The sequence below is a fragment of the Ciconia boyciana genome, chromosome 7, assembly GCF_034638445.1.
Source record: "Ciconia boyciana chromosome 7, ASM3463844v1, whole genome shotgun sequence".
Lineage (NCBI taxonomy): Eukaryota > Metazoa > Chordata > Aves > Ciconiiformes > Ciconiidae > Ciconia > Ciconia boyciana.
Window position 1 is genome coordinate 58,814,911 of NC_132940.1, and position 26,709 is coordinate 58,841,619.

Sequence of the window (26,709 nt, forward strand, 5' to 3'; positions counted from 1 at the left end):
AAAATGCATTTTTTAGCAGGTGGCCAACTTCTTATTTGGAAAGATTTCCTGCTGCATTAAATTTTTCTTGCTGTATCCCCCAGAAGGCTGAACGTTGCTATCTCCTGCAGACAATGCAGCAACGCCCTTATTTTGTACTAGCGAATGATTTTTCCATTCACAAGCTGTTTCAGTATTCCAGAGCATCTCACTGCTCTAGCTTGCATCGATCTGAATTTAAAGTAATTTTATTCATAAAAAGATTATTCTTTCTTGGTTTGGGGGATACCATCAGGGATAAAGGCACATGCAGTAGCACAAACAACGGAGATCTTCTGGCAGACTTTTTGTCTGCTTAATGCTTTCACTGATGGCCTTGACACTGGTGATAATGCCAATACAATAAAATATCCTCTACAAAATATAATTTCCTGTTGGAATGTTGGCAAAGTAGTGCCAATGTGGCATGCACTTATTGCATCATCTATAGGTGATGGCACTGTATCTTGCATGTTCTGTTTCAAGGTTAAACAAAGAAGCGTACAAAATACTCTCAGCAAGAGGCAGAACTACCTGAGCCTTAGGTCTGACTTCATCTGCGCATTCAAACCCTTGTGCTATGGTTTTTGTGTGCAAATGAACCTGCTGTGTATGGAAATTACCTCAGTTTAAATAGAAGCAATATAGAAAACTGAACTGTGTAACTGACTGTGAATGGATCTACCTGATTTTTGTAGAAAATCTACGGATGGTGGACCTAAATAATCAATAAAATTAGGGTAAAAGTCTTTGTAGAACACCTGTGGAAGTACATATTTATCAGTTTTACATACCCCAAGCTAGATCACACTGAATGGACATTTCAACCAAATATGTGCCTGGAATGTATTTAGAACCAATAGCAGGAAGCTGTGTCCAGATAGATTCAGACTGGAAATAAGGTATATGTGTCTATTAGTGTGGGTCATTAAACATTAGCATATCTAGACAAGAAATGTGATATTTCATATGCATAGTAAATTGAGCATTTGTCTGCATAAGACTACACACATGTAATCTGAATTAACATTAACAAATTAAAGGATCTCATGTAGGAGCTACTTAGGGAATACGGTTGACTCTGTTGCTGTAAAATGTCAGACTAAAAGATTGGAATAATCTCTCTGGCTGGAAAATACATGAGTCTATAGCAATAGCTCTGTCCTATATGTGCACAGCAGACAGAGAACAAGAAAAGGTTTTCATTCTGCTGCATAAGAAGATGTTAACGGCACTGTCTCACCACGAATTTTCACACGATTAGATAGTTAGATCATGTCAAATCTTGGCTCATCACCAAGACTACTTGCCATAAAATTTCTGACATCAGAAGAGGGACATCCACATTAAAGTGAAATTTGAAGATTGTCTAATGTGTAAGTTTGTGAGACAGAGTCCTTATCCACAGAAATAGTGTTGTCAGCAGCGCTGTTTGTTTGAATTAAAGCTGCAGATTGGATCTAGTCGTTGATGCTGATCTCAACTTTTATGTAGGACATAAATTGAATACATTACATTTTCTAACACTCCAGGCCAGCATTCTCTGATGCAGATACCAAAGCTGAAGTAAATGGGAGCAGGCAGTGTTTTCCAGCCTGAGGTGTCAGACCATTAGAAATGTCAGGTGCCTAAATGTAAATGTAATATAGATATCCACGTTGAAAGATGTCTCGAAAATATATCGAAAGATATATATTATTCTGACAACACTCTGGAATCAGCTATTACTGCTGACACTGTGCCAACCCAGTGAAGGAGTCTTTTGACGTATTTCAAGAAACATGTAAGTTCAGTGTCCTGTAACTGCATCCGTAACCACCAGCCTCTCAGGAAAAAAACTGGAGAAGGCTGTATTTTGGTTTTAATCATTAACTATGCACTCTTGTGCCTTCCTTCCTCTCTAAGCTTCCTTTTTGTAAAGATGAAACCTAGTGATGCAGTGTTTGCCTATAGGCGTCCTTTTTCCTGTGAACATAGAGAACCCTGAAGAACAAATAAACTTTTTTAAGTTGCTGATCCTGCACGTTTGCAAATTCATTGGGAGATTTGGCTCACATGTAAGGACACAAGGATCCGGCTCCTAGGGAATAAACGTCAAAGAACATGAAAAGAAAAGCCTTAGTAGGCACTGAGACTATAAGAACAAAGAGTGCTTCCAAACTGCAGTAGTGAAAACCAGTGGGAAATGTGGAATAGTCTGACAGAAGCAATAAGAATGATGGTTCTGAGTCAGGCACTGAATCGGGGGGGGGGGGGGAGAAAAAAAAGAGGCTTGATCCAAGTGAATTAAAGCCACCTGTATTCCTGGAAATGAATTATTTCCTCTTTATCAAAAAGGAAAAAAAGACAAAGAGGTTAAGAATGTAATTATATGTTGCAGAAAGAATTATATGGCAATTTCTGTCTCCCAGGCTTATGTTCAGGGCATTAACCAGAACTCTGACACACTGACTGACTTTCTGTAGTGAGTCTCAGCAGTGTTGCCTGCCCTGCCTATTTACTTTTCAGTACTTCCTCTTGGAGGCTTTCTTTTAGTCTATGTTCTCAGCAGGATTTTAGAGGAAGCTCTGGGTGTTATTTTGTGTCCAGAATAAACAGAAAGCACAGTCCTGTCTTCTGTGCTTGAGCTCCCTCCTTCCCTTGTGAATTTACAAATATTGTAGAAAAACAAAATGATCACAGCAATAGTGTTTTGTTAAACGATCACTCAAAAGTAGTGCTGAGGACTTGGTTCTTTGCTTTGTCAACGAGTTCAAGAGTATCAGGTACATAATTTACTATTTATCTCATGAAGGCCTTCAAGGAGGTGCTGAAGCCTATGAACCATCTCCCTCCTTTCCTATCTTAGACTGAGAATATTTTCATTCCATTCATCTCTGCTTAGATGCAGAGTGTCTGAAGACTGTTGCAGAGTATCTATTTTCAATACACACTGATGTTTTGCCAGTCATATGTCATGAGGGAGCGTCCTCCCACTGGTATGAACAATATGACCATGAAAGAAGGCGAACAGTAACTGCATTATGTCCCCCAGAAGATGGATAGAAGTTAGAGGGAATATGTTTTTGTGCACTCTGTTTCAGGGCCTTGCTCATCAGTTGCACAATGCTGCTAAATTTGTTTCCTAGCACTTACAAATGAAATTAAATCAAGGTTGTAAAACAGAAAATTGTATTCATATGCTTTGTAGATTGATGATGGCAGACATACCGTAAAATGCTAATAAAGAGATCAGCTGCAATTAATCTGTAGAGAACCTAATCACCAATGTGAATTTGACAACCAAGATTTCAAATAGTTAACTTCATTATGTCCTATATACTCACTAAGAATGTCTTTTTGTGTTGATTTTGTTGATGGATAGAAGTTGGTTGGAAATTACTATATTAAGATTCAGTTATTCATAAAACTGTATCATTTAATAACAAAAATCCATTTGCTTATGAATGCATTTAGGTTGCTGCACTGAACATACCCAGACTCCTATCCTCCAGTCATTGAAGAGGGTCTCTGTCATTCTTAATTTGGCTGAAGGGTAGAAAAGGACTGGGACAATTTCCTACAGACTTTTTTCTGGCTCTCCTGGTATGGTGCCCTGAAGTAGATGAGATGCTGCTATATCCCAGAGACCACTGGGTTAAATCAACCAGGATATAATTAAGATTACAAAAGCAACCCCAAAAGTTTTATGGGGTTGAAAGCAGCATTATCTCTCATTATCCCAAGGAAAGTTTATTTCTTGCTACTTCCCTTGAGAGAAGAGTTAAAAATTGCCCTATTATGGGATGAGGACTGCCCAATAGATAGCCAGAAAAAGCAATCTGAGAACTAGCCCAGCCAGCTGGAGCCCAGCCAGTATGACTGTGACTGGTGATCCCCCGAAACAAAACTCTGCAGCAGAAGCTGCTGCCCGCTGCCACTGCAGAAAGCATCCCCCAGCAAGTGCCACCTAGAGAAGCCAGTGATAGCCTGGCCTGTGAGAGTTGAAGACAAAGCAAGGTGAATGGGAATGAAAGAAAAACAGGAAGGGGAACAGCGGGAGAAGGAATTAATCTTTATTTGGTGTGCTGGAAAGATCAAACCGCATTGCATTGTTGCAGTGTTTTGAAGTACATTTTGTCTTAGGACCTGACTCTCCTTATGCCAATTTAAGTCATCAGTTTAATACACAGTGGTGCAAATAAGCATCAATTCCTTGCTTGCCTACTCAGACAGACAAACATTTATGTTGGATGCTTGCTTTTTAGCACAATAGTGAACCAACAATGCTAAAACACTATTTGTTTTGCTGTGTCAAGGGAACCAGCTATCGCTGTGGCCGCGTCACTAAATCACATTACAACCCTTGGTCTAATGACATTTGTATAGATCTTCGGCTCTCTACTATTTGTCACTAATCAGAGTAGTCTCAAGATAATCATGCAGGGACATTATCCCATTTGATGTTCTTTCCCTCTACCTTAGCTAATCATTTCTACAATGCGTGCATAAGCCAGCATATCCTGACTTCTCCAATTCCTTTTGCCATCTTTATTTTTCTTTCTTTTAGCAGAAATAATTGAGAGATCAATGAGGTTATTGTGCCAGGTCTATTGCTCAACTCCCCAGTTTCCTGTTGCGGTGGGGTCTACCAGGAAACTTGAAGAAGTCCAAAGAAAACCAAACCTCTTCTCATACTTGCTCTGAGAGGCCTACCCTGCCTTTGTAACAGCGATAGTTGAACATGATTTAGCCTTAAAAGATTAAATATCTTTTTATTACAGTATGCCTCATCCCAATGGAAGCAATGTTAGGGTTCATATTAGCACTACTGAGTGCTCTTTTCTCTTTCTGTTTTAGCAGTGCGAAAAAAATAGGTAAATTCTCTTCCCTGTTACAGATGCTTGAAACTGCAATGAATTTCATGAAGTGAATGGAATTGTTTAGGATTTTAATCAATGTAGCTGCAGAATTTGACCAGCCATCTTAAAACCATTGTATTTATTTTTAAGATTCAAAATGTTATATTAATAATTTAAACAATTGTAGGGAATATCCTGTTATGTTGACCTTGAAAATGTTATTAAACATAGTAAATACAACATTTGCTTGCTAAAAGGGAAAGATGAAATGCTCAGTCACTTAGAGCGTCATATGGTAATCATCAGGAAAACAGCTCCTTTTTTAAATGTAGCTGTCAAGCTGACAGGTTGCAAAAGAAACAGATTCCCAGCTATTCAGTAGTTATAAAAGATCAAGATCATCCAGTTTCATCTGGCCATCAGAGGGAGGAATTTGTTGAATTCAAACCAGTTTTTTCTGTTTGCTCACTTAGGCTGGTCCTAACCACAGGTTCAGAAGAAATTCATAATGAACTTTTGAGCTGTCACTCATTCCAAGATGGCACCGAACATCAAATAGCTGCCAATTAGAAGGTGGCAGAGACTTGAATAAAAATGCAACTACCTTTTCTGAGAAATGCTTTGGGTTGATCACAACCACTTTGACATAAGATGCAATTCTCTGCAAGTGCAGATAGCAACTGATTCTGCCAATTTCCTTACAGGAATTTTTCCAGGGGTATTTGATGTAAGCAAATGTCTCTGAAAATAAGCTGTGGACACACTACGAGGATCATTTAGAAGTCTTTTCTGAAAAAGACACCTCTGTGTCTGTTATAGTTTAGACAAGATTGTATAACTTCATTGATTCCTGACCCTTTGTCCCTGTCTGTCGCTCAGCCTCCACCACTGTAAACCAGCCTTTTCTTCTTTGGAGTTGTGGAAACCTTGGGTTTTTTCACATGCTTGTTAAATGTATTTGCCAAGATACTTGGGACTTCTTTGCAAAGGTGCTACTGCTCTGCTGATTGACATTCAGCATGGGCAGGCAGAGCAGGCCAAGGAAAGAAGCAAGAAGCCAGAAATGAACAAAACCCTTCAATTATTGAGTTCTTATTCCAAATGTCTTTGAATCAGCAGCTCTGGGCCCTTCCCAGCTCTTGAAGGAATGCCAGTTCAGTACAGTGAGTGAATAAGGTGCGTGCGGGGGCGACTGCTTCTCTGTCAGTTGTGAGAAGCTTTATTTTAAAAAGTGCCTCTTTTTTTTTGCCAGCATTACAGAGGTTTGAATGGTTCAGAGGAGCTGATAATGGTTTAGGGAGGCTTTCTTGTTTATGGCCTGTTGCCCAGTCAAATCCAGACCAGGTCATTAGTGACCAGAACTAGTAACTACACATGTTAACACAGTCTGATGGATGATGTGAACTGTGTCCAAGTCCAGTTTTTAGCAGAAAAAGTATCACAGAAACCAGTATAGCCGTTGTCCCTAACTGACTCTCTTGCAAGCAACGGGGTACGGAGCTGTGCCAGCGGGTTCATTTGGGGCAGAGCTGAGCTGAGCTGAGCTGAGCTGAGGCATGCAGCTGAGCGCTGTTGTAGCAAGCTTCCTCCGCTGCCACACATCCTTCCCGTCTCTGCAAAGAGAGAAGGTTAGCCTGTGAAGCTGTCAAGCTGATGCTTTCCCCAGCATTGAAATGACACGCAGTGAAAACAGGCAAGCAAAATGAACAAAAATAAGGAGCACCTTGGCTACGGAGGACTGATACCTTCTGGTAAAAGAGACACGAAAGAACATGAATGGTTTCATTCAGAGTTTTGGACCAAAGCCCAGTGTATATGAAGAAAATAATTAACACACCATTAGCAATCATGCATTAAAATGGAAATGACTTATTTATTGTAATCTCTAATTTTATTTTATAATGTTTTTACTGTTTCTTTTTTGCATTTTGCTTATTTGGACTCTCGTACTGGTCATTTTCACTTTGCTTATATTTAATTTCACTCCTTTGTTTGCTCATTTTTTCTTCCACCTGAAAAGCTCTCATGTTGGGTAACTTGCTCGGCAGCAAGGGTAGAAGGAAGGCAGGTGGGCAGGCAATCTGAATTCTGATTTTGGCTCTGCCACTGGTTGCTTGGCAAGCTGTTTACGCCACTCTGTGCCTTACTTTCCCACAGAAAGAGACTCATAGTTGAAGAACAGTTTAAAATCTTTGACAAAAAAGAACTGTGCATCTGCTAGTGCTATTTACTGAAGGAAAACACAAATGAAACCAAGTATTTTATTCCATGTGCTCCTTAAAGTGTATATGAGTTGATTAAGCCCAGTAAGCCTCTGTTCTTCATTTTCCTTTCCTGAATTGGGTCTAAATGTTGAGTCATCATCGATGTACACATCCAAACCACTATAGACATCTTAGCCTTCAAACTGTAAAAAATCCAAAACGTTCTAGATTCCTCAGCCCATTTAACAGATGTGATATGCAAGTAGCAAATCCTTGTAACTAGTGAAACACAGTTATAGTACAGATCTGAACTGGCACTGCAGGGAGTATGTATTGCTGTCTCCCTAAACTTCAATGTTCTCTCTATTCCCTGCCACTACTTAATTTGGATAAAGTGTCCACCAACAGGGCACAGTAGTTTCTTAAGGGCACAGTTGCTGTATAATTTTATATTACTTACAGGCTTTTAAAACTTGCAGATAACAGTAGAAATAGTGTCGTTTCTCTGCCTAGGCCATGCTGCCATTTCCAGTATCATTAATTCACTATAACTAAACCCTTTTCCCTCAGGAATGGCTGGGGTCATAGCAACAATGTTGATGCAGATGCAGGTTAAGAGCCAGTGGCAGCAGTATGCTGAAGAGCTTATTAAAAATGGTCTCTGTCTCTCTGTAGACCTGGAAACCCAGCCTCTTGTATCAGATTTCCTCATTCATTATCATAAAACTCTTCAGGTACCAAAATTTCTGTAAGTTAAATGACAAAACTTAAAAATTGCAGGCTTGAGCAATGCTCCTTACAACTCAGTGTAAGCTCAGACTCATAGTTCAGAGGAAGGTGAAATATATCTGTAATTTGTCTAACATGCAACACTTGACTGTAGTGAAAATTTCTTGCTGCACTACACCTGGAGGTTAGCTTAGATTCCAAAGCTGAAGAATAAATAGCCTTTGCCATCTTTACCGTAATGCAACTGCAACTCACTGAGTTCAATCCTTAGTTTATTTACTGACCTTCACCAAAGCGTTTGCCAGTGTGACACCTGATAGGCTGGTATTCTGCAGTTGGCAATTAGCAACGCTGAACTGCGTTCAATGGGACAGTATTGTATTTATATACAGGGGGTTTTGGCTGTGTAAATGCCTTCATTTGTTGGTGGCACTATGCGAATACGTATGCTAAAAAATATTGCACCTATAATTTTCTAAGATATTGGGTAGCAGTGGAATGCAAGAATCTTTCATTAAAAACGTGAAAAGTAGTTTGATTTTGTTGTGATTGGAAACTAGCTTGTATTTGTAAGAATTTCTAGAGCTAATAATGGACATGATCATGCTGCTTTATTTGGCTTCCTATCTTGTTCCATAAAAGGGCCAAACAATCTCTGAACAGGCTGGACAAAATACTTCTTTAATACTTCTTTCTTCCTAATTCCATGCTCTTTTCCTACCCATGTCAGTTACTGAATACTTTGTTAAGCTCCTTTCGTGACTATTCACATTTTCTCTTTTGTCTCCACTCATTCCATTTTATACCTGGAACACAACTTTAATGTACATTACGCTCTTCATTTGTTGAAAAAGTAACTGAAAACTAACAAAAAGTGATCACTTGCAGCTAACTAGTTGTGCTGGTTTTGTCTGGGGTACAGTTGATTTTCTTCATAGTAGCTAGCATGGGGCTGTCTTTTGGATTTGTGCTGAAAACAGTGTTGATAACTCAGGGATGTTTTCGTTCCTGCTGAGCAGTGCTTACACAGAGTCAAGGCCTTTTCTGCTCCTCGCTCCACCCCACCAGCGAGGAGGCTGGGGGGGCACAAGAAGCTGGGAGGGGACACAGCTGGGACAGCTGACCCCAACTGACCAAAGGGATATTCCACACCATATGGCGTCATGCTCAGCATATAAAGCTGGGGGAAGAAGAAGGAAGGGGGGGGACGTTCGGAGTGATGGCGTTTGTCTTCCCAAGTAACTGTTACACGTGATGGAGCCCTGCTTTCCTGGAGATGGCTGAGCACCTGCCTGCCCATGGGAAGGAGTGAATGAATTCGTTGTTTTGCTTTGCTTGCGTGCACGGCTTTTGCATTACCTATTAAACTGTCTTTATCTCAGCCCACGAGTTTTTTTCTCATTTTTACTCTTCCAATTCTCTCCCCCATCCCACCGGGGGGGAGTGAGCGAGTGGCTGTGTGGCGCTTAGTTGCCAGCTGGGGTTAAACCATGACACTAGTCCCTGTTTGCTCCTTATTGCACACACTGTAAAATTCTTGGGGTTAGGTTAGGTATATGGTAAAGTAATTGTAATTTCCAAAGCAGGATCTAGAAAATACCATTCATAATAGTTAGGAGAAGAGTTACTGGGCTGAAAAGGGTTGGGAGATTTTTGTAATTGAGAGTTAAAAAGGGATCTTCATTGTTTCTGCCCCTCCCATCTGCTGCTCTCTGCAGCTGAAAATGGGGCAGAAAGCCAACATCATGACATTTGAGCAGACAGCAGTTTATGGAAGCGTCTATTACAATTCCACACCCACACCCTTGGTAGAAAGGAGCGTTCTCCGTGGACATTTCAAGCAAAGTTGCTGCCAGAGAGTTACAGCTGATGTGAGGCTTCATCCCCTGAGTCTGGGATTTGTAGGCAGACTCCTAAATTTTTCTGTGTAGGTTTTAAATACAGATTCCCCTTCTTCTGCTTGCCTACTCCTCTCCCGCTCCAGAAGAAATCAAAAGAATTTCCAAAACATGCTGTAGAGTTTTCTCAGCCCTCACATGCCATTATTACAAGTGGGTTGGACTGCAGCATCAGAGAATGTGCAGAAGCACGGTGATTAATATGAGCATTGTCTTTTGCCTCACTTAGTGATCTTAAACATCGGTGAAGTACCTTGGAAATTACAGTAAGCACGTGAAACCTGCTACTGATCTCTCAGTGTTGCAACTGGTCTTAGAAGGGAACAGTATAGATCAAATGGCATTTTCAGCCCATTTGATTTTTGTTGCTGTTCTTCTCTGATGAGCACTTTCAGCGGTTCCACAAGTATCCTTCATCGTTTTGTCTGAAAGAAATATTAATATATATTATTCATAAATACATGCATATATATAGGCCATATGTAAAGCATCTATGTATATATATCCACTCCCTTTCTTCTATTTAAATAGCGTTCAGTGATTGTTCAGTTCTCTTTAAAGGATGAGTCACCTGGCTCACTCTGGAGTCAGGAATCTAGACTCAAAACTGTAGCTGCACAGTGATCCAACTGTGTAGCTTGATCATTGTTCTACTGGACCTCAAAAAGCAAATGCACTCTCTGACATCCACTGTTTCTTCAGTCTCCTAAATAACAAGAAAAATGTTATTACTGTTTCTCCTTACATTCTCTTTCCTTGAATTTTTATTTGAATTAATTATTGGAGAATAAGCATGTGGATATAAAAGGAACTGAATTATGCTGGATTGGTGGCCCTAGAAACTGAAGTTCATTGTTTCTTGGTAGCACAAGGACACCAGTAAAACACAGCAAGGATACTCCCCTCCACCTGCCCAATTAAACAGTGAGCCGAAGACCAGAGCTGGTGCTGAGCAGCTAGTGCAGTCACCATATGCATTCTTTCTGGGACTTCGAGAGAGACACGTACACCATGTGAACTAAACTGCCACCTTAGATGCATTTCATGTAGAGCATCAGCTGGTGTGCAGAGAGATCACCCCTCCTTGGTACCATGAAAGGTCACCGATACGTAAGCTAAATCACTGACAGAATGACAAAAGATGATCTGTCATGCTTCAGTTGTGCAGCTGAGCAAGGGGGGGGGTCTTGAAATGAATGAATGTTAGACTTCAGTAAGAATAAAAACAGGAGATTGAAGGTAAAGCAGTAAAACATTTGCTTTCATATTTAGGAATAAATTGAGGCAGGAATATCTGAAGGTGGACATGTTTTCCTATCCTGTATATAGAAAATAAAGATAATATGTATAATCCTGCTTAACAGAGTAATTAAACTGTATCAGTAAATTAAGTGAACTTTTAAGTCTCTGGCTCTTCAAAAGGCTTGAAAAAAGAATGACATGAGATTGCTCACTTTTTAGTAAGGAGTTAATCACCATTTTAATTCCTAGATCTGAAGAGAAAGATGGAAATGCAAGGGGAAAAATATGTAGATTAGCATATCTCACCTGAATAGCTGCGTGGATTGCAGTAGCAGAAGTGCCGTCAGACATAAACAAAGAATGAGGACAAAGCAAAAAGAAAGTGTACGTACTGCGGGAGTGGCCCAACTGAACCAATGAAAAAAACAATGATGAAAGGAAACCAGCGTTGCCATTACAGAGGTGTCAAGACAGTGGATTGCCATGTCAATAAATTAATTCTGAAGTCTGAATGAGCAATTTATTTTTTCTTTTTTTTTCCTAAAGTCAGTCAAAGGGGTGGTGTGATTCAGTCCCACCAATGGAGGGCATTCCCTCTGGATCTTTGTCTCTTAGTTATCTGGGTATTTTTGGTTTTTTTTCTTTAACTTGTCTCCTGAACAAACTTGATTACTTCATGTATATCCTGAAGTGTTTTGGGAAGGAATTAGATAATGGGCTGATGAATTGTGGGGGCTTTCTGGGATGGAAAGTACCAGGTTGACAATGAACTCTGCATTTCCCTGGAACCAAGAAGAGACATGCATAGACTTTAGTGGTATTTTTAGACGTTTAGATTATACGTGTGCCTGTCCATCTTTATGCCTTTTGGTCTCAGGCCCTGCCAAAACTGGGGAGTTTTTTAGAAAATGTCTCATTGCTTCTTAGTAGCCGTTCACTGTACTAACACGCAGTGTTTCACAAAATTTCCATCAAAAGGGTATTTAGGGTGTTGCTGGAGCTATCTTGGCTGAGGTTTTCAGTTACAGCTGAATCAGCACAATCTGCAAACAGGTTCCCTTCCTCTACCTTCCCTTTGGAGACATTTCAGACTCATCGGGCAGGAATCCAAGCACTGGGGGCCTCCAGTAGCGTTTAGTCTATCAGAAACCGAAGTTGCTGTGTTGGCTGTAGTAACTCATAATTCAAAGATAACATGTTAGAGAAACTGATCTAGATACTGATTTTAAAAACTCGTCTGGCACTGTATCTCAACATTTCTCTTTCACTGCAGAACAAGTTGATTCCTTATATAAATTCTAAAATAATACGAAGCATATTGCTGAACTGGCGTAAGAATAGCTCTGTTAGGGGTAGCTCTGATTTTGCAGAGTAGGGTTTGGCATATGAAACCAGTGATCAGAAGCAGAACTGGATAAAAACTGGTTGTAAAATGTTGCCAGTAGCAGGACTGGGGATTTCTGTTTCATTAGGAATTCTTAACTTCTTCGTATAATAAATATCTAATGTAAATGACTAAACAGACTACACAATAGGTGGGATGAGTTTTCTAAGGAGAGACAATTTCTTCTATTTGTATCGGTTGGTCTTAGAAAAGATACTCTTCCTTGCAAACTTTGCTTTGCTGTTAGCCTTGGACCACCACAGCTGCAGCAATGCCACTCCTGCAAGATGAGTTCCCCCGCTGAGAACTGTCCCCTGCATGCTTCATTTTCCCAGTCTGCAACTGAAGAAACTTCCCTGTCTCCCAAATGAGTCGTGAGGCTAAATTATGTAATTTTTATAAATGTTTTAATCTGCTCCACTGGAAGGACAAAGACTGATAAGTTCATCATATGTAACTACCTAAATACCATCTGAACTTTTCTGGGGCTTTGCTTACTGCCTGTTACTTACCAGACCTGTTTCAAAACAGAAGATAAGAAATTATGTGCTCATTCTGGGACCATATCTTGTCAGTCATCACTACTCAGAGATCTGAATATTGAATAAAGAAAAATGTAAGGGAGCAAGCATAGTTTGAGAACTATCGTTGTGCCAATTTCTCCCTTTTATAAAAAGTTAAGCAACTTCTACAGTGATACAGTGATTCTGAGAAAGTTTTTTTCCTCTTCAAGTATGGTCCAACAAAATCAAACTCATTCCTTGTTGATTTTTGCTATGTGATCACTCATTAAATGCAAAGTAAACATATTGCTGAATGACAGCTGTCCTTTGGGTAAATGGAGGCCAGATGTATTGCAGTATGGAAAGCACAATGTAGACTTTGCAACCAGGACAAAGCTATTAAGATAATAGGTTTGAGTCAGTTAAGGGAAGTGCATAAATGTTTTTCAAAACTGATTTAAGGTAAGCAATGAGCTGTTTCATTCCAGTACGGACTGTACGTTCCAGTATGTACTACCATTAACGCTGAGCCATTTATCAGCAATACACTAATAGCTCAAAGATTGCTTTACCCACAGTAGTTATGATATTCATGTAAAATATTTTACAAAAATCTTGAGACTTTGTGGTGCTGATGGTGTGGCAGACCCATGCTGAGAAGATGGATGATGCAGGTGTCCCATCTTTAGTGTCGGAGTCCTGACCAGGGCCGCCTTATGTTGGCTGTGCTGAGGCAATGACTTCTACAGAGGTGTGCCTGTGGCATCAAGGTCAGTGGAGCAGGCAAGACTCTGAGAAGCTGTGGCCGGAGCATCCCACAAACTAGCTATTCCGTATATTCTCAGGTCTCACATTGGCTGTCATTGTAGTTTGGAAATTTGATCGTAATTTGAGCATCGGACGTGGAAGGGCAGACAGATCTGCGATGAGACTGATGCAACCTTGGCGGTCAGTCTCTGATGGTCTTTCTGCTTTCCACATGCCGGTATAAGGATGGGTGCACCATTAAGGGATGTAGGATCGCAGCTTTGTGAGGAGTACATGAGATTTGAGTATCCATTCACACACATCACTGCTACTTTGTTACTGATCTACAAAGTTCGGTGGAGTTACTCCTTGCTACTAATCAAAGAGAAACAGCGCAGTCCATTGCGCGTTGAGGGCGAGATATGGCTTTTATTGGTCAGATCCACAAAGGCCAGTGCTGCTCATGAGGAGGCATCTGAAAATGCGGGGTTTGGGGCCTCACCTGGAGTCCGTTCCTATGAGCAGCTCCATGGGGTCTCTCCAGCCCTGGCCTACACCTCCCGGCCAGGCCAGGTCCTCACACTCCTCCCCAGGCCACTCCAGTGGAGCAAGGCAACGTGGCCATCGAGTACCGGGGGGCCGCTGAAGAGCAGCCCTCCGTTTGGGTGCTCGGGAGGTTAAAGGCTTTATGGAAAACGTGTGCTCCCCTTGGCTCCACGTAAAGGAGAAGTTTTGGCCGCATCTGCGCTAACGATTCGGTGGACGCCTCTGGGCCAGCAGCCGCCCCGGGAGCGGGTGCTGACCCACCGCCCCACGGGATGCCTTGTGCTTCGCCGGCCTGTCCGTCCTCTGCCCCGTGCTCCGCACCACCCCCTGCCACCCCCGACAGGCCCGCAGCCCCCGCCGGGCGCCCTGCCAGGAGGCGAGAGCCATTGCCGAGTGCAGGCAACGTAACCTGCACGCGCTGCCAGCCCTCAGCCGAGCTGCTCCTGCCGCCCGGCCGCCGCGGGCTCTGCGGCACTCGGCGATACGGCTGCACAGCCGCCACCGCGCGGGGACGGCTTCTCTCCTCGGTGCCCGGGGCCGCCAGGCCCTGGGGCTCTCACACGAGGCTCCCCCGCACCCAACGTGCCCGCCCTACTGCGGCCGAGGGGGCCCGGCCCGGCCTCGCCCCGCCGCCCCATACCGCGGCGGGCTCGGCAGGCATCGGCGCCGGGACCTCCGGGGCGCTGTCGCTTTAAGCGCTCTGACGTCAGCGCTGCGCAGCCATGGCAACGGCCGTCACGTTGGCTGGGTCCATGCGGGAGGGGGAGGAGCTCCTCCCGCCGCGACCGAGCGCCATGGAGGCGGCGGCTCGGTGACACCCGCGCGGACCGTTACCCGGCGGCGGCGAGCCAGCAGGTATTTCCCGCCCGGGCCGCGGCGGGGCGGAGGATGCCCGCGGAGCCGGGGCCCCGCCGGCGGGGGGCGAAGCCTGGCCGGCGGGCGGCTCTGACCGTCCCCCGGGGCTCGGCGGGGCCGCCCGAGGGCGGCGGCTGGTCCCGCGGGGCGGCCGGCGGCGCCCGCTCCCCGCCCCGGCGCCGGGGAGCCTCGGCCGGGCGGGGCGCGGCGGCACGGCCGGGCTACGGGGAGCCGCGGGCCTCACTTCCTGGTCCGGCGGCAGCGCCGGCCGCCCCCGCGCCGCGCTCGGCCGCACGCGGGGCGGAGGAGAGGGGGTGCGGGCGGGCGGCGGCCGCTCCGGCCGGGCGGAAGGCTCCAGCGCGCTTCCCGTCTGGGGCGGCGCTGCTCGGGCCGCGGAGCCTGGGGGCGGGCTCGGCCCCACCGTCCCTCAGCGCTGGCCGGGCGGGCGCGGAGCTCCCCGCGCTCGGGGAGGGCCGCAGGGTCGCGCCGGCGGGAAGCCCCGGCGTCCCCTCCGCCTCTGCCCGCCGCCGCGCCCCCTCAGAGCCCGGTGGGGCCGCTCGGGAGCGCCGCAGCCGCCCCGCGCCCGCCGGCCGCCGCCCCGCCCCTCGCGGGCGGCCCCATCCCGCGGGCGGGGGAGGGGGAGCATGGGCGGCACCACCGCGCCGCAGCGCCGGGGGGAGGGGGCGGCGCTCGGCGGGGAGAGCCCAGCCGCAGCGGGGGTGAGCGCTGAGGCGGCCGCGGGCGTCGCCGCCAGCAGCGGCCCCAGCCCGGCCGGCAGCGCCGCCGCGACCCCGCCAGCAGGTAAAGCCCCGCCGCCGGGGCTGCGCTTCCCGCCGGGGCGCCGGCTGCGGGCGGAGGGGGCCCGCCGGGGCGCCGCCCTGAGGCGGCGGGCGGATGAGGGGAGTGGTCCCGCCTCAGGGTTGCGGGCGCCGGGGTCCGCCGGGAGCGGCCGGGCCCGGCGGGGGTGGGCGGCATCGTCTGCTTCCCGTCACGTTCCCCCCCCCGCCGCCCCGGAGCGCGGGCATGCCGCGGCGCCGCGCCCAGCCTCCGCGGGGAAGGGTGGTGCCGCGGCAGGGCTAGGCCTCCGCGGCGCCGCGGCCTCGGGAGGGCTCCCCGGAGGTGGAGGGGGGGGGAGAGAAGGCTCGTCACTCCGGCGTTTCCTCAGGCTGGGGGGCGAGAAGCGGGGCGGAGGGCTTCAACCGCCTGGGGAGTCGGCGGCACCGTGTCCCCCGTGCCGCCAGCTCCGCCGAAGGGAGCCCGCGGGACCTACAGCCCTGCTGCTGCCAGTTGTGAGAGCAGCCGTGGGTGGAGGTCGCAGAGAGATCGGCTTGCAGCCAAGGTGCTCCTTCTCTCCTGGGAAGTACCTCCTTGTTGCTGGGGGTCGTCAAGGGCAGACCTGGCGCTAAAAATAATAGGATTAGCGATGCAGGTGGCACGTCGAGCTGTGCGCGGGGGTGTTCAAAATGCTCCTGCCATCCCAACAGTATCAACTAGTCCAGCAATTTGGATTTAAAAGTCTGTACAGCTGGTAGCAACAGGCAGTTTCCAGGTTTATGGAATATGTAGGGAAACTCTCCTCTCTTTTCTTTTTTATTTCTATACTTATCTCCAACTTGTTTGGATTTCGGCATTCCATAAATTCGTCTTGTGGCAAGAGGCTATGACTTAAGTGCATTGCGTGAGTGTCGTGACAAGGGTAAATCGCTGTCCGTAGGAAAAGTGCAAAGTCATTAGATGCTTTTTGTGTCATACTTCATAGGTATTGCTGGTTTCCACATCCAGATTTTTTTTTCAAAATCTGCTTTTTTTTTTTTTTAATTTGCACTTATTGCTGAGGTTATCAGCTTCTTTAATTTTTAGTTTGATCTCCGTTGGAAATTGTGAAAAGCATTGCTTTTATCTTGTGATGACTGGTTTGGTGTCTGACAAATTGCTTATATCTGGCAGACAACAAGTTTAGTTTATGCTGTAATACTATCTGAACTAATGCAAAATAAGCCTCTGATCTGTTCCCTCCTGTTAATTATGCAGTTTGGGAATAGACATGTTATCTTTTATTAGACCGATTATTGCAGCTTGGAAAATACACTATTTTCCAGGCTGGTTTTCAGTTCTGAAATAGGAGCACGGTAAGTCTCAAAGCAAAGTATGAGTTGAGGAAAAAGTTGCTTAGAGTTTAATTTGATTATATACAATCAATTTCAGAAGCAACATAATAGTAGCTGTTCTCTGCTGGGTAGAGAGCATAAGGAAAGGAAGGGAAAAGAATGGCAAAATAGTCTAGAGAGAGGAGACAGGTAACCAACCTCTAAAACCCCCTATAAAAGCATTGGGAGAGTTGAAAACTAGTTTTTTGAGTCTGGTGGGTTTTATGTGTTCCTTGGAGTTCTGTGTTCTACTTTGGTCTCTGCTTTGAAAAATGTTTTGTCCGTTTTCTACTGATAATCTGAACCGAGAGATCAGAGCGATTGCTCAGTGAGAAACGGTTCCCCGGTGGTAGCTGGGTGTTTTTCCTCTTGTGCCAGTTGTCAGCACAAGCTCGTTCTGGTTTGTAGGGGTTGCCGTGCTTCACCTACAGAGTTAACCGCAAGAGCATTTGATGTGCTTTCCAGAATTTCGTATGCTTCCCTAAGTATAAATAGAGGATCCAGAGATTTTTAGTGCTTCTTGTGGGGAGTAAGTGGCTGTTGGGTTTGTGGTGGGAATATTGGGGGATGTGAGCCTGCAAAGTCATTTGAGTGTGCAGAAGAAAACCTAAAGCTGCTCTCTGACTTCTGCTAGAAATATTGGAAGTGATGTAAAAGATGGTCACTAATCTGACAATTAAGTAACAGATGTAGTAGATGTAATTACTAGTTAAAGTTGGGGAAAGTCTGAAGTAATGTTAACAGGAATAATAACTATATCAACAAATTAAAATGAAACAAACCACATGACAAACCCGTACAATCCTGAGTGTCTTTTAATGGGATGAGAATCTTCAGTGGGTGTTTGTGATTCTTATGCCTGATAGCTGTGGTGAAGTTCATTTGTGCTTCCAAAGAACAGACTGATTTTATGTTGGAAGAAGGGGGCTAGGAAAAAGAGGGAGATCATAAATATGTGGATATGTCTTGCTGTGTGTCTAGTATGGCAAAATGTAAGCAATATTGAATTACGTATTATTTCTTTACAATTAGCAGTTTTTACAGTGGATAATGTGGATGAGTTACACAGATTTAATATGTTGAGAATCACGGCTATAATAATAATAATATATACTAATCTTTTGTCTATTAATCATGAAAAAATTGAGTTTCACATTAGAGGGATGTCTTTTTCCATATTGTTAAAGTGGTACAGCAAATAGCTGGTGCTCTCTCTCTTGTTCAGCCCTTTCCCGAGTGCTTGAAAAGTTGGTCTCGATAGACTGCTCAGGTCATTTAAATCTTAAGCAGAAGATTGTTGGCTGTGACTGTCATCTGTTATATTTATGTTGGATAATGAAAGTTTCTATATCTTCATGTTGCTTAGCTGAGTGCTAATACATCTAGTTTTTAATTTGTCCAAGTATTTTAGTTCTCCAAACAGTTTCTACAGAAAAACCTGGGAGTTAAAAACCTCATTAGAAAACCTTGCAAAAATATTTTTGAATACAGAACTGTGCATAGTTTTCTCCTAGAACATTATGCAACTTTAAAAAATGACACAAAATTTATGAATATAAGATTTTGAAGGTGAAGTAAGAAATAAAAAAAATAAAAACCCCACAATATGCAATGCATTTGTACATCTTCCTCAGCTACTGTCTTCTCTGCCAGAGTAATAAATTAAGACTGTTGTGTCATTGAAGACAGCGTCATTTGATTTATTGTTTTTTATCTCAGGAGTCACTTTAAAAAGTCTCATCAAACTAGTAAGAAATCCAGCATCTCTGAGCTTGATGTGCAATGCTTGCTCATGGAATGTAAATACGTAGGGACAATGATAACGCAGTGGTTGTGTTTTGTACTTAATACTGTCTGAGAATATCAATGCTCAGATTAAGGCAGTTCCCGAGTGCCTGGAACTTGTTGTTTAGAAAATATGCATAGTATTGCTAATCAATAAAATATTTTTTAAGTTCCACCAAAGTTTTTCTCTCCTTTAATTGGATGCAGACCTGTCACTTATTTCGTCTTCTGAAGTGTGTAATTAAATTTAGTTGTTACTGTTTTGTTCTTGTATGAAACGTCTGTGTTTTGCAACCCAGTGTTTTGTAACAGAATTTATGTGAAAGACGCTAAACAGAACTAAAGCAAATGATCACGAAAAACATGAACGTATGCTCTTCTCTTAAGGCTGTGGTTTGATATCTGATACTAAAGCAGAGAGCTTCATAGAGCTTTCTAGATAACACAAGGCAGTGCTAGACAAAGCTGCAGCTTTAATTTAAAAAAATCTGTACTGTTAAGGATTGTGTTAATGTGTTCAGCAGTGTGTGAACCATGAAACAGTCCATCTTTGCAGAGAGCCTGAAACAAAAGATCAAGAGGTGAACTTCTTAATGTTTTGAATGGATGTCAGCTTGGATGCCATCAATGATACTCAATGTTCTGATTATTATTAATTACTATAGTTAGTGTGGTGAAATACCACAATGAGAAGGTGAATGAGAACTTATCTGAATGTTTATAAAAAACAGAATTAAAACAAATATAGATGGACCTTGACTAGCAAATAGTTATGCTATTCAGTGAAGATAGTTTCATTTCCTTTAAGATGTCTCAGCTTCCAAAAGTATGCTGACATGCAGTAAAACAAATTCTGATTCAGTTACTATAACTTTTGCAGTCTGTTGCCTTCTGAAATAACTTACACTGGAAAGGAGGGGAAAGATAGACGTACCTGACTGTAATGTAGAGCAAAAGGCACTTTCAAGTTCCACCTATTACATAAAATTAGTTGTTAGGAGGTGAAATAGGTTTGCCAGTTTGCAGAAGCTGTAGTTTTCCCCTCCTTATGTTAGCTCTCAGACAAATATTAATCATATGGATTTTCAACGTAAGCCAAATGTTTGAGTCATTGTGAATCCTACTGTTTTGAAACATAAGAGCTGAGTAATGTTAAGATTAAAATTATTTTATAAGATTTTAATTTTCAAATGGGGGGGAGGGGAACAAAATGAAATTGTCATCTCAATCCCAGGATTGAATGTGTTTCTTAAATGAGACAGAAGATCTTGGAGCTGCTCTTGATGACTGGTTTGGTGTCTCTGACAAGAACAAATAACGTCCTCACAATCAGTGGTGGGAACTCTTGGACCTGTTTGGTTGGTTTTCATAGTGCAGTTATTAGTCAAGTGTTCAGCATCTTGTCTAGCACAGAGCACTCAAGCAGTTTCAGGGTAACTTGATGATTTGATTCTTGTGGGGTTAATTTTTGTATAAATTTTTGCTGCCCTATATATTTTTTTACTGTAGTAATTATTTCTAACATAAATTGCATGTGTCATTTTCTATATTTATATTAAAATGCAATTTATGTGATATTTGTACACATTTGAAGTCTTGCATTAAAATTAAAGATGCTTATTAACGATCTAGTGTTATAACACGTGGTATTTAAAATTGATCCGATTAAAAGAAATATTTGATCTGAGTATTTTTCTGGTGACCCTTTCTGTCATGACTAATTGCTTTAAGTGAATGTTCATGTAAACCAATTTTATCCCTAGTTTGGAAAAGGAAGACATTTTCCTTCCTTCAGATTCTTGATTTAAATTGAGCTTAGTTGTTATTGAGCTGAAAGAAATATTCAGATTGAGTATATAGATGCTATGCTTGTCAAAATCTGATTTAACACACTAAATTTGGAGCGTCAGCGTCTATCTAGGGACTTTGATCAGTTTTGGTGATTTGTGTTAAAGATTCTGACAGTGCAATGTAATGTCAGCGTACTAAAAAATTAATATATCTGTGGTATATTAGGTTTTAGGTAGGCTTATTCTATAAAAGCTCCCCCCCCCCCCCAAAAAAAAAAAAAAAAAAAATTATAAATTAGGTTTAAGCAAATGTATTTATCTTGTGTGAGAATTTAAACTGGACTCCTTTCCTTTACATGTGCATGTTGGTAGCAGGAAGGAAAGGAAGTAGAAGAGCTTATCAAGTTTTGCAGCAATCTCAACATTAGGTACAATAGGCAGAGTTCACAAAATGGCACAGCAAAGCTTCCAAGAATAGATTAAGTCCAGATACCCTAGAATTTCAAGAAATTAATAATTATGTTAGTACAATTTTTCCTTCCATTGGATCAGTAGGAAGGACATGGCATGGATATTGGGTGCTCCTAACAATCTTACGGGAGAAGAGCAGTGGTCCGCAGGGAAGTGTGGCAGCATTTTATAGGCTATTAAATGCCTCTTAATCTTACTGACACTTGTGCGGCAAGAAACTTCTCCATTGTGGTTGCTCTTTCTAGTAGTTTGGATACAAGGTGTCTAAATAAAAAACAAGCCAAAGTATGGAGAATGAGGTGTCCAGGAAGTAAAACTACTGTTTTGGGTGCTACAAACAGAACCTTAATCTCCAAGATATGCAACAGAAAAGGGGAAACTCCTCTTTTGTCTTAGAAGCGGCCCAAAAAAAGGAGCCAGATTACTTTTTTTTTTTAACAGCAGGATAAAAATGTACTACAAGTCCAAAGTAAAAGTGCTATAAATGAGTATGTAACAATGTCAGCGCTTTGTTGCTGTTCTCCAGACTTTAGGAAAAAGCAGCTAATTGGGAAGGTCAGGTAGCTGGAGACAGGAAGTTATTAAAGCATTTTTTTCTCTCATCTATTATAGTTTGTTATAGATGCAAATAGATGGGCATCAAAAGCCAAACACATACTTAGAAAAAGGATGAAATGAAGAAAAGAAAATTGACTTTTCCTAGTGGTGTTGCTTCAGAAGCTTGAGCAATTTTCTGTTCTCAATCTCTACAGAAACCTTGTGGCCCTGAATCGTAGACCTCTGTAGTAACTTTGACAAGATGACAGCTGAAAGGCCAACATCCTAAGCAAACAGTTAAATTGCTCGAGAGTTTCATTGGTATGGCTAATGTTTGCTTTTTCATTGAGTCAGATATCATTTTGCTTTGCACTTAGTTTCTGGAAGCAGGATTTTAAGAAAATTTAGTCATTTTTACTAATCTTTCAGTCACAATTGCTGAGGAAAACTCCAAAATGGTAATATGTGTATCCCAAATGTTGAAACCAGAAGACTTGTAAGAACAAGTGCTCCTTGGTGAAGGCTAGAAGCAGAGACAATGTACTTAGCTAGGCTGCTGTTGACCCAGTTCACTTTGCCTGGGATATGTAGGAAGTATTTACAAGAACAGAATTTTCAGTGGATTGGAAAGATAACCTCCAGCAAAGCAGGTTATGGGCTCTCTTGTGGCCACAGTGCCTGGCAGATACATTCCTGTCTATAACTGTAGGCCTTGTCTCCCCAGGGGAATTCTGCTATTTATAACCTAGTGAGTGTCATGTTTTCATTGAAAAGTTCTTGTATTAAAAAAAAAAATGACGCTTTGGGGAAGACTGATCCTTGTAGGAATATTGTACTACTTTCCTTCAGCATTTTGTTTCTCTTCCATCCTCTTCTGTTGGAAACTTAATCTAGGGCCATTTTCCTTCCAGTAGCCAAGTAGGTAATTTCTGACTTTTGGCCTCTATACTCTCTATGTTTATGTGACCTGAATATCTTTTTCTTTTTGGGCTATGAATACATTTGGATTTTAATATGTTGCAAGGGCATGAAAAATAATGAATCACAAGTTTAATTTACAACTTCCTTTTAACATAATGCCAGCTTTTTCTAGATAGGTTTTTTATAAGAAAGATTTTTATCTTGTCTAAAAGTTTTCTGCCAGATATAATCAGTATGTTAAAAATACTCCTACTATAAAGACAGCCTTTGAGAACCCTGCAAGTGTGAAGATATCTAGAAGCAGTGATACATATTGCTTTAACATAGCATCTTCCTTAAGTATTTGGTGTAGTTTCTTTTTTAATAAGTGACCATTTGAAAAAAGGCAATACTTCATGAGAAACATCAAAAGAGTATAGATTAGATATACCGATCTCATCACAAGTGATACCTGAAGTAGTTACACAGCATATGTACTCTTAATCCCGTATTGCATTAGTAGGGGTGTAAAACAGTACTTAGGGTTTTCATTTTCTAATATGTGATTTCTAATAATTCAGTGGTTCTCTGTAAAGTGAGGTTTTTGATAGATTTTTAAAGGCCTATGATAATCTGCATCTTAAAAAAAAAAAATTAAAAAAAATAAAAAACCCTACTAAAGTAGCCTGAACCCTAGTCTGGAAGAGAACTTAATTTTTGTGGCTTAGAATCACAAATAATTGACCAGAAATGTATTGTGAACCAAAAGCAAAATCAAAATTAGACCTGAGGGCAATAGTTTTATCTGATCTTTGGATAATCAGTTTAAAAAAGCAAATGTTTATATTCCTTTGTTTTCTTATGAAAGAGAACAGCTGTATGCTAAATGTTACAGCTGCATAATTATGTGAACTGCATAATGCCTCGCTGTAACTTTGGTACCAAGGGAGTATGTGTGTGGTGCTGAATGGTGAGGAGGAGGGAAGGGTGCTGAAGACTATGTATAGATCAAATGCATTTTTTTCTTCCAAGCTGGTGTTACATTTGAAAGGATGCAATGTGTATGTGTAACTGGTACTGCTGGGCTTTCTGCTCCTGAAGTGTGTAAGAATGCTCCACTTTCAAAAACTGTCAGCCAGAAATTATGTCAGTCAAGTGAACAGTCAGAATAGTTGAATCGAGACACTTTTCCTGTAGACAGTGTTAGTTTCTATTAACGGGTATCTTCTCCACTGACTTTAAACCTAAAATTTTCTGTGTACTTAGTGCCTTTTATGCATACTGTGCGGTCTGCACACTCTCAGAAAACAGGAGGCTGCTTAAGTAATCCTTTGTGCATGTAGGTGCCAGACCAGATTTCATATGCATAATACTGCTTGGCCCTACAAATGCAAGAGTACTGTGCCACTTCAGTAAATATCAATGTACTAGCCCCTTAAAAAATTCAAAATCAAACTTGTTTAGAGATGGATTTAAATGTAAGTTGTCTTTCAAAATTACTTTGAATTGTCATACGCTCCAGTACACTTTTCATAGCAAAACTTGTTAGAATGATTTCTGGGTGTAGCTGAGTATTTGAAGAGGCAAATAATGTAGTATGTTGGCTCACTCTGTGTGTGTCTGTGTCCACCTGTCTGTCCCCAAGGAATAAATTGGACTGGAACCATGTCTGTCTGTTTTGTTACTTAGGGCTATATCTTTTTGCTTCATTAAGGTCTTTCTTGCTGCTTCTTACATGTTTTGAATTGCAAAACCGATAGTAATTTGTTCAGTGTCCTGTGGTCAGTGAACCAAATTTTCACTGGAGAATCATTATTATAGTCACGAAAGACAACATAAGTTGAATTTCACATGAAGTTCTGTTTGCAGGGAGTGTGATAAAAATAAATCTGTGCTTACGTACCAAAACATTTTGACCTGGAAATGAACATAATGAATATAAGATGCAAGAATGTTACTTTTGGAAAAAGCACTCTGTTTGGGCTATGGAATATTCATGACTTTTAAAAATTCCTTCCTTCCTGTGCTTTTTTCAGGCTTATGCTTAACAGTGAACTTCTTGGTTTTTTCTATAGTCTTGTGTGTGTGGGCAAAGAAGAGTAGGGGCTTTCTGTATGTGTTTTATGAATGTACTTGGCTTAGACTTTTAAGTTGGCGTTTTAGAAATAAGCTCTCATATTTCTGAGCTTAAGACGCTGGTCTAGTGAACTGTTGAGTTGTTGTATGAAGAAGGGTAAAAGTCTAAAGTCACTGATCATTTTTTACTAGTAAGCTTAAGAATTCTTTCACTCTAATTTCGAAACTGTGATTTCCTTTGTCTATTTTGTGACTGCTGTTAACAAGGTCAGGATTTGTTGGTCTATTTGTCTTCCATGGAAACCGTAATCAAACCAGTGATCAAACATGGAGACAGTGTCGTGATCTGTTAAGACCCGATCACCGTGTGGGTTTGCGCTCTCATTTGCAAGCTGTTCATGCGCAGTGTCGGCAGCGCTGGTAAAATGGCATTGACTTCTAACCCCAGCAGCACTACTGTGAGACGCATTCCAGCTGCCGCTTCCTCTGCTCTCCTCTGTTAGTGGAAAACACTAAAGGTTAATACTTTCAGTACTGAAGTCTGAAGGTGAACACAGATATTTATATTTGTCTGACTCAAATTACTTCTGTTAACACCTCCAGGTATTTGTTGCGTTAAATACAAACATTTTTATGTGGCAGGCTGTATTTCAAAGTTATACTAAAATCACAAGCTAAGTAACTGTGTGTATGAAGTGGCACATATTTCTATTCTTTCTGATGTGTAGGGGTACGAGGTGTTTTGGCGGAGGAAGGAAGGAGCAATATTGTTGGCTTGAAACTGCTTCTGCCGCACAGTTCGTGGGTGGGGTTGTATTTGTGATGTAACTGCATGGGGCATGTTGGCACACAAAGAGGCAAGACTACTTTCATATCCCACTGATTTGTTGTTTGCTCGTGGGTCTCTTGTGGGACCTTTCCTTTCCAGCTGTACATGCAATTTTGAGCACATACATTCATCGGTTCCTTAAAATTGGGGATGGTATCTGTTAGAGAAATGGATGTTTAAATAAGTTCTGCTAATACCCTTCCTCTCGAGAGGCGTTGGTTGATTATTTCCTGTTTTTGTACCAAAGCTATAATGGAGACATATCACTTTAAAACACTTCCAAAATGTGCAGAAGTGCAACAATAGCGCTGACCTCAGCGAGCGAGGTCACACCCAGGCTGCTTCCTGTTTTCTTCTTGGGGAGACCGGAGGCCCCGAATATGGGAGAACTCTCCTTTACATGGGCAGGGGGGCTCAAATCAGTGACAATTAATTCCATCTTACAAAATGAAAATTTAAAAATCTTAAGGAAAAGATTCAGTTAGTATTTCCAAGCTTGTTTTCTAAATGGTAACCATTTTTAAAAAATTAACCATTATTCTCTTTCTTTACTGAAATGTCGAAGATGTTCTGCAACTAATGCACCCCTCAAAAGTATATGTTAAAGATACAGAAGGGAAGGAGGTGCACTGAAGAGGTTTGAGAGGAGAGAGAGCAAGAAAGAGCAAGGTACACAGTGGCACGATTACAGCCCTTATATACTGTTACTTCAACTTCCGCCTCTCTCTGCTTGGATTTAAGTATTAGTCGATCAATATAAAAGCTCCTTGCTTTGTTGTCTTTGTTTATTGATGCAATACAGCTACAAATCAGAACAAAGAATTCTTGGGAAATTGAATAGCTGGTAAGGTCTCTGAGAAACGGAGGAGAGACAACCTAGGGCCAAGATACAGGTAAAAAAAAGGCATTAAATATTTTATTTTCCTCAGTGGAGAGCTGAGTGTGTGTGTGGTCCTCAAACAGCTCTACCACAGTAAATATATTACATAAAATTCCAACTGAAATACTTTTTATATATGAAGGTATGTAACTACGGTATAGCATTAATGCATTTATTTTAAATGGTGGCTGTGCAGGCAGAGATTTCACTTTATGTAAGGCTTTGTCCACTGTGTCAAAGTCTATAGAATTTGAACTGTTCTTGAATATGTCAAATCCATTCCCTTCAGACTGTAAGAAAAAAAAATCTGTATGTTTTTCTTCTCTA

General features: G+C 42.2%; 1 protein-coding gene and 1 long non-coding RNA gene across 3 annotated transcripts in view; both read left to right on the top strand.

Annotated features, from left to right (window-relative positions):
• Positions 1 to 11,410, top strand: part of LOC140653819 (uncharacterized) — a 40,242-nt gene extending 28,832 nt beyond the window's left edge. For both annotated transcript variants that reach the window (XR_012043230.1, XR_012043231.1), the window contains exon 4: positions 11,182 to 11,410. This is a non-coding gene — a long non-coding RNA (uncharacterized lncRNA). The remainder of the gene's footprint in view (positions 1 to 11,181) is intronic.
• A 3,433-nt stretch (positions 11,411 to 14,843) lies between these two features.
• GNB4 (G protein subunit beta 4) overlaps positions 14,844 to 26,709 on the top strand; it is a 33,767-nt gene continuing 21,901 nt past the window's right edge. The window contains exon 1 of the mRNA XM_072866375.1: positions 14,844 to 14,967. The gene's annotated coding sequence lies outside the window, so the exon portion shown is untranslated. The remainder of the gene's footprint in view (positions 14,968 to 26,709) is intronic.